This window comes from Fundulus heteroclitus, chromosome 8 (assembly GCF_011125445.2).
Source record: "Fundulus heteroclitus isolate FHET01 chromosome 8, MU-UCD_Fhet_4.1, whole genome shotgun sequence".
NCBI classification, from domain to species: domain Eukaryota; kingdom Metazoa; phylum Chordata; class Actinopteri; order Cyprinodontiformes; family Fundulidae; genus Fundulus; species Fundulus heteroclitus.
In genome coordinates this window covers 26611465-26618669 of record NC_046368.1, presented here as the reverse complement: position 1 = coordinate 26618669, position 7205 = coordinate 26611465, and the positions used below count along the sequence as shown (strand labels likewise).

Genomic DNA, 7205 nt, shown 5'->3' with positions numbered 1-7205 from the left:
CACAACACAACACAACACAACACAACACAACACAACACAACACAACACAACACAACACAACACAACACAACCGGCAGTGCGGCAAGCTGCTCTAAAACACAGCTGCCCTGATTGCATGGGAGAGCTGAGATTAAATAAGGAGGGCTCTCCACGGATTGGTGAGGCAATCAGGCGAGTGTCCAATCCAGAATGAGGATGATGACAGAAGGAAGTGGCTGAAGTTAAACGAGGAGGAGACTTCAGGAGGTTTGCAAGTTTCCACAGTGGCACCAGCTGGCAGGAAGATGCAATTACACCTGCAACATATTAGAAAGAAAAACAAAACAGACAAAAAGGCCACTGGCCGTAACATAATTGTCTACTTGAAGTAGTACTTCTCCAGGTTCTTGCTCTTCCCCTCTAGAGTCTTGCTTCATTTAATTCACTTGTAGCTGAATTTATTTAAACTGGTGCTGAAAAAAACATTCCATCTTTTTGGGATGGTATTTATTTATTTTTTTGCAAACCATTATACTACATTCACATAACTGTATTTACACCTATTTCGCTCTGGCTGGATGTCCACAGCGTCCTGCAGAGTCTCCTCCGCATAATTTGGTCGTACATTCATGTTGAAAAGCTGAGCAGTTCCTTAAACAGTGTTTTGCATCTTTGCAATATAAATATTTACGTGCACTGTCACAGCTTGATACATGCGGTCTCAGTCTCCCTTAATAAAGATGAATCTTAATAATGGCTGCTGTCAAAGCCTGCCTCGTCTGTTTGTTGGCAGCTAAGTGCAAGATGATCAGAAGCCCCTTCAGTGCTTCTGTTTATTTAGTTCTCTAACTAATGTTCCAAGGCGTTGAAGTCAGAGCAGAGAACACGTTCTTGCTGCCAGGAAATTGCACAGTCTTCAGAAAACAGACTGGAATATGGCTTGCAGTCAAAATAAAGTCCACAAGAAATGCTTGAAGTTATCCGGCCAGTATAGCATCAGTAGAGTGAGCACGGGGGCCTTTGGATCAAGTCATTTGTTTTCAGCTAGGATAAATAAGATCAAGCTGCAAACAATTACAGGTTGCATTACTTGCAAGGAGCAACCATTACGATTTGTGCGGGCTGTTTTCCTGCAGGACATTTAACAGTATGAGCTGCAGCTTAGTTGGAGGGGGGATTACTTAAACCATAAAAAAAGTCTTTAGTCTTGGTTTCATATATCATCAAAAACCCCTTCTTCAGTTTTGTTGGGTTCATTTGTGCCAAGGTGCTGTCTCTCCACCACACATTTTAAATGCAAGGACAACTTTTCCAGACCAACAAACGGGTTCCCATTATGGAAAATCTCTCCATGGCCACTGCTTTAGAATACTGTATGTGGATGACACCTGGGTCAGAATTTAAGCCAAAGAAGAGAAAGCCTTTTATTGAACACATCGGCTCAGAGAACAACATTATCAAATTCACGAGGTACAATCCCAAATGCAACAAGCTACGGGTCCCCACAAGGATGGAAGCAAAGGACAAGGAATGCAAACACACCTTAACTAGGCCTGTGTTAAGGCATTGGGGACGTAAAGAAAAACAACTTAGTTCGATTAAGGTAAAAAGAAGAAGTGATGGAAAGCTATTGTCAGAGAAACTAAGCATTATTCTAGAGACAATATTCTCTTGCCTTTTAATCAAGTAGCACCCCAGACAGAGACTGGTTCACCCTAAACAGAAAACCCACAAACACAAGCTAAGTGGCGTAGCATGTACTATCCAGAGCAGCGAGGGATGCTCAAAACTCACCTCTAAATGCTATGATGACTGGAAATTCATGTGGTATATTTGTGTATACTTGTTTGAACAGATGGATTTGGCACTTTCACACATCTGAAAACTGTACTCTAGGATAAATCCGATATGCGGAGATCAACTATTCTCTCTCTGACATCCTGGCTGGTTTGAATTCCCCAGTGATGTCACACACAAAAAGCCGTGTGTTTGTGCTGTGCTTTTAAAAAAGTGTCCACAGGAGCAAAAAAAAAAGCAAAAGCAAAAAAGCACAGAAGCAAAAAAAAATAAAATAAAAACATAACATCATCCTCTGGCCTTCCTGGAAATGATTAAAGGTGTAGTGATATTTGTGTATCACACCTCTAAGGTTGAAGAAAGTAAGAAATCATTTTTCGAAAAAACATCAGTGTGGTATTTTGCTGGTGTTTATGTTGGTGCATTTTGCAGATGCTTTTGTCCAAAGTGACTTAGATCACTAGTCTGGTTCATTCAGAGGTGACGGGGGTGGAAGTAGAATGCAGGCATAGAGGGAAGTGCAGAAAGAGAAAGTGCTGAAGAGGACGGAGGAAGGTAGGATGGGAGATGCTTTGTAGACAGCTGGGTCTTCAAGAGGTTTTTGAAGAGAGGCAGGTTATGGTGGCGCTACATAAGTCATTCCACGGTTACACAAAGACTCTGGATTGCCTTGAAGATAGTGTAAACACTGCTAGCCAACAATTCTTTTACAACCAAAACGAATGAGCCGTGACATAAGCCTTTGTATTCAAGTGGGTTCGAGCCATTCCACTGAGGACTTTTTAGGCTAACATCATTGACTTGAATTTGAATTTGATTCAGGTGGCTAAGGGTAGCCAGTGGAGCTCAGCAAACAGAAAGGTGATGTGTTTCATTTTAGGCTGATTTAAGACCAGATGCACTGTCGTGCTCTGGATCATCTGCAGAGGTTCTTCAACAATTAGAAAAACTAGATGTAAACGTAAATATCTGGCTTGAATTTTAAGCTTAACAGCTTAAATACCCCCAGCCCTACCTAGCGCTAACTTAACTTTATGCTAGCTAGCATTACAACATTGCACCATTACTCCACATTCCCGCTAACTGCTGCATTCATGACTATTTCGGTTTCAATAATTTTTCCTTCATCAAACTGAAATCAAAATCAACGTAGCTGAACTTTTCTACCATAGGTCCCTTTACACTAGCACTGCCCCTGTATTCCCCACAACCTATTTGAGAAAATTTGGTTACAAATCACCCATATGCAGATATATATATATATATATATATAAAAAGTTTACTTTGAAGAAACTATCACATTGAGAAGGACAATGTTCTGTTCTCTGCACAGTTCTAAATGTCCTACATTAGCAGAGCAAATGATGCTGTCCTTAGAATTAGGCCAGTCCTCGGGGTCTTGTCAATACATAATTAAAACAGGATGCAGACATGGCTTCCTTTGCATAATGAACCACTTGTGTGACTGGATCTGAATTTCAGTATTTAAACAATGTTTTTTTTAGCTGTTATTTCTTAGATGTGAAATACATTCTAACATTCGACATAGCATTTTTCTCCACATGTGGGATATTTGGTTTCAGAAAATAGCTTGTTTGATAGGAAGTATGCATAGATACTGGAGCTCTTTTTTAAACAAATATTAAGACCACATTGTTTACATTGCAATTCTATAACAGATCAAGATAGCCACTAAAGTGTTTTTACTTATTGCCTATACTTGATCTCAAAGTGAAATGATATAACATTGATTTGTAAAGACTCACCACAGTTTTGGTAAAACTGACTCTCAAGAGTGCTACATGACACAGAATATGACAAAAAAAATCATAAACAGTTATTCATCAAAGACTAAAATAAGTTGCATCCTCTCATGCAAAAGATTTTCTTTTAAAACGGACCTTGCTATCAAAGCAAATATGTGGACAAACTCAGTCAGCAGGAAAACCACAATAAACTTTGTTAGTTTGTGGAGAACTGTAGACTTTTAACACAGCTTTCAACTTCATGGGCTAGAAAGGCTGTTAATGGTGCCCCACCTTTTGGAAGTACATGTTTGTGTTCAATAATGATGAACTCTGATGCATTTAAGAAACAATTGTTCCAAAACCTTTGAACATGGTCCAATAAAAGTCTGTTAAAGCACGGTTTAGTTAGATGATTGCTAAGCCTTACATTAACAACAGGTCATGATGCTGTTTTACTGTTTGATAAAACAGTAAATTAAGAGACCTGCTGACGCTGCCCCCACCCCCACAGGCTTGTTTTCATAGAGATTGTCGCTTGTTTCTCTCCTAAGATCTGGCAACACTTATTCTTTCCTGTACCAGAAAATGCTGAAGGCACACCCGAAAGCTCACCTGCAATCCACTTATCAACGGCACCAAAATAAACCAAAGTCAACATTTTGAGCTAGTCAAAGTCTGTACTTAAATCCAGTTGAGAGATTGTGGCATGATCTTAAACAGGCTGTTCATGCTTGAAAAACTTTCTCCGCAGCAATTTTTATGACCCATTCCTTATTATTGCAATCACTTCATGGAAGCAGCTGCTGCCAAGGCTGCCACAAGCGATTATTAGGTGTAGGTCAGTTTCTATTCATTCAGGGTCGTTGCTTTCCCTTAATTAAAAATGAAACTATCATTTTAAAACTCCATTTTGCATTCACTTAGCTTATCTGATCCGGTAAAAAAGCAAAAATCTACAAAGGAATAAATATTTCTTCTATAAGTCAAACGTTTCTGTTTGTTCCAAAGTATCAGTAATTTTTCCCCCTTCATACCACAATTTGAAATAAATACTATGGCTGGATTTGTTTGAGCTGACTTTGGTTATAATTGTCCAAATTAGCTCTGTTCTGCTTTAAAAAAAGAAGAAGAAGAAAAAAAACACCGATTGGTCTTCACTAATAATCATATTTTGAGCAGATTCCTACTCCTTCAGTACACTCTTTCAGTCACAACAAATTGTGGAGGGATCTGCTGTTAGTTACACAATGCTGTTTTTTTTTTTTGCTACAAGTAAAAGCATAATGTTGTATTAGTGAAGAAAAATGGCAAAAATATTTGCATTAAATTAAGTAACATAAGAACCAATGCGAATTTCATTTTTTCAATTGAATGAGTGGAGACTCGTAAGGAAATAGCATGACAAGATAATAGGGCTAACTTAAACCAGGCATGTCCAAAGTGCAGCTATTTGTGGCCATTGGACTGATTTTGTGCAGCACGTCCAACTACATTTTAACAAAGACTTGGTCCACCATCACAGATGATGCAGATGGAAACTTTTTATTTTTAATTAGGGCAAAGTTATTTGTAGAGAGGTTGATATTTTGCAATTGGAAATACAATACAAGGTATTCATCTTTTAATAACCACACTTTTCATTTTTATTTCATACATTCTTATTTTTGTTTCATATCTTATAGTAAATAGGACCACGTCCCTGAAGACTTTATCCAAAATACAGACGTTTGTGCTTTAACATCTGTTTTGAATTACCGTAGTTTAATAAAATTAGCAAAATACAGCAAGTGATTCCAAAAGAAATACTGACCCAAATCCTGTTCTTAGATTGGGAGACCAAAAAGAGTTACGTTTTTTTCTTTTCAAACGAGACTAAATCATTTGCAAAACTGGGTGACCATCTTTAATAAATCAAATGAGCAAATGAGCTTCGGCTCTAAAGTGATTTACGCATCCCTTTCCTACAGAGAATCAGACTATTTTGTTTAAATAAAATTATCATATTTTAGAAAGCTGTTAAAGTGACAACATGAAATTTTTGCTTTTTTAAAAATTATTTTTAGTATAATTTTTTGGCCCTCCAGTACTTTTGACTTAACAATTTCGTCCCTTGTGCAGAAAATCTGACACCACTGACTTAAACAATACTGAAATAACATGATTTATTTTGTTACTTCTTTACACCACTCAAGAAACATGCTTAAATACCAATGACTAATCAAATTTCTCCCGTATGTGAATGCTCAAATTAACTCAGAGTTCTATTTGGAAAAAGTACATATGATGCTATATGTGAAATATAGAGGAAGAAATATTTCCCCTTTGCCATAACAAACTAAAAATCACTGGTATGTATCAAAATCTAATGTTTTCTGTAGTTTGTTTTCTTGGGGTGGGGGGGTGGGTGTTATTTTAAACTTTGGTCTCCTATTACTTGCTTATTATCACCCATATTCATTTTTGACTAAAGTGATTTTGCTTAAACCATATTTTACTCTTTGTTCAGTAAATACCGAAGCCTTTGCGCTGTAAATGTTGTGGTGAAGTGTAGGATGAAAGCGTCCAGACCATTGAACCCAGACATGCATGCCAGCTCTAATCTCTCACTGTCTGGAGGCGCTGACCTCTTTTGTTCATCTGATGGCTTATTAGCCGTATTGATTTTGGCTTCTTTACGTTGCATACTTCCTGCAGGGAGGCAGATCTTCTGTGCACATATCAGCTACTGTTGGTCAGTAAAAGCATCAAATCAGCAGCTCCAGTTAAATTTACAGTAGAGACTTTTTTTTCCTCAAAAAAGGGCTTGGTTAGATGAACATTGTTGAAGTAGTAGACAGTCTGACGTTGACCAGATTTGCCTATATCGCTGGTGGAAGCTTCTGCTAAAGGACGTATTTATTTTAGCAGCAGATGGACCAGGGGCTAGAGTGGCTGGAAAACGTTGTGTTGTAAGTACTTTTTTATGTAAAAACATGTTTAGAAATTCAAAGATGCAGTAGACCTGCCTTCTGCAATTATTTTATTAACTGGCACGATTAAATGGTGAATGAGTAAAAAGATTCTTTCATTAGTCATTAGTTCATAAAGATTGGAATTATGCAATATATATAAAGATTGGAATTATGTTAACTTTTATTTGTTAGCAATATTATTACTATAGGGCAACAGGAAAAGTTCCCATCTATCCTGAAACAAACAGTTTATGAAAACAACTCCTGACTCATTTATCAGTAAATTTGTCTGAGAGTGATGATACACAACGTTAAGGGATCCTTCACTAAATGTTTCCTTTGTGCTCCTTGTTTAAGATGTTTGTTTTACTCACCATGGCTTCAAAGTGAGCTGGAAATGGATGTCAGATTAAAATAAATGAAGATAGATATATATAGAGAGATTTCTATCTATCTATCTGTTAAGATATCAACTTTGTCAAGTGGAACAAACTGCTTAACCCAGAACTGCATGGCACACTTAGATAGCACCGGACACAAGGAGATGACTCAACTCTACCAGATAGCGTCCCGGAGGTGACACAGTTTCTCTACTGATGGCACAGTTTGGATGTGTACGGCCCCTGCATGGTTGTGAACCCAAACTCCTTTATAATGTTTGTGAGATAAACAGTCGGGGCTTCTTGCCGATCAAGAGCCCATCAGCGCTGATGTGTCTGTGACGGTTTCT

The 7205-nt window shown here is 37.9% G+C and overlaps 1 protein-coding gene across 1 annotated transcript in view; it reads left to right on the top strand.

Moving 5' to 3' along the window:
• Positions 1–6217: 6217 nt before the first annotated feature.
• Positions 6218–7205, top strand: part of LOC118556458 (tenascin-like) — a 49736-nt gene continuing 48748 nt past the window's right edge. The window contains 1 exon segment of the mRNA XM_036140476.1: positions 6218–6472. The gene's annotated coding sequence lies outside the window, so the exon portion shown is untranslated.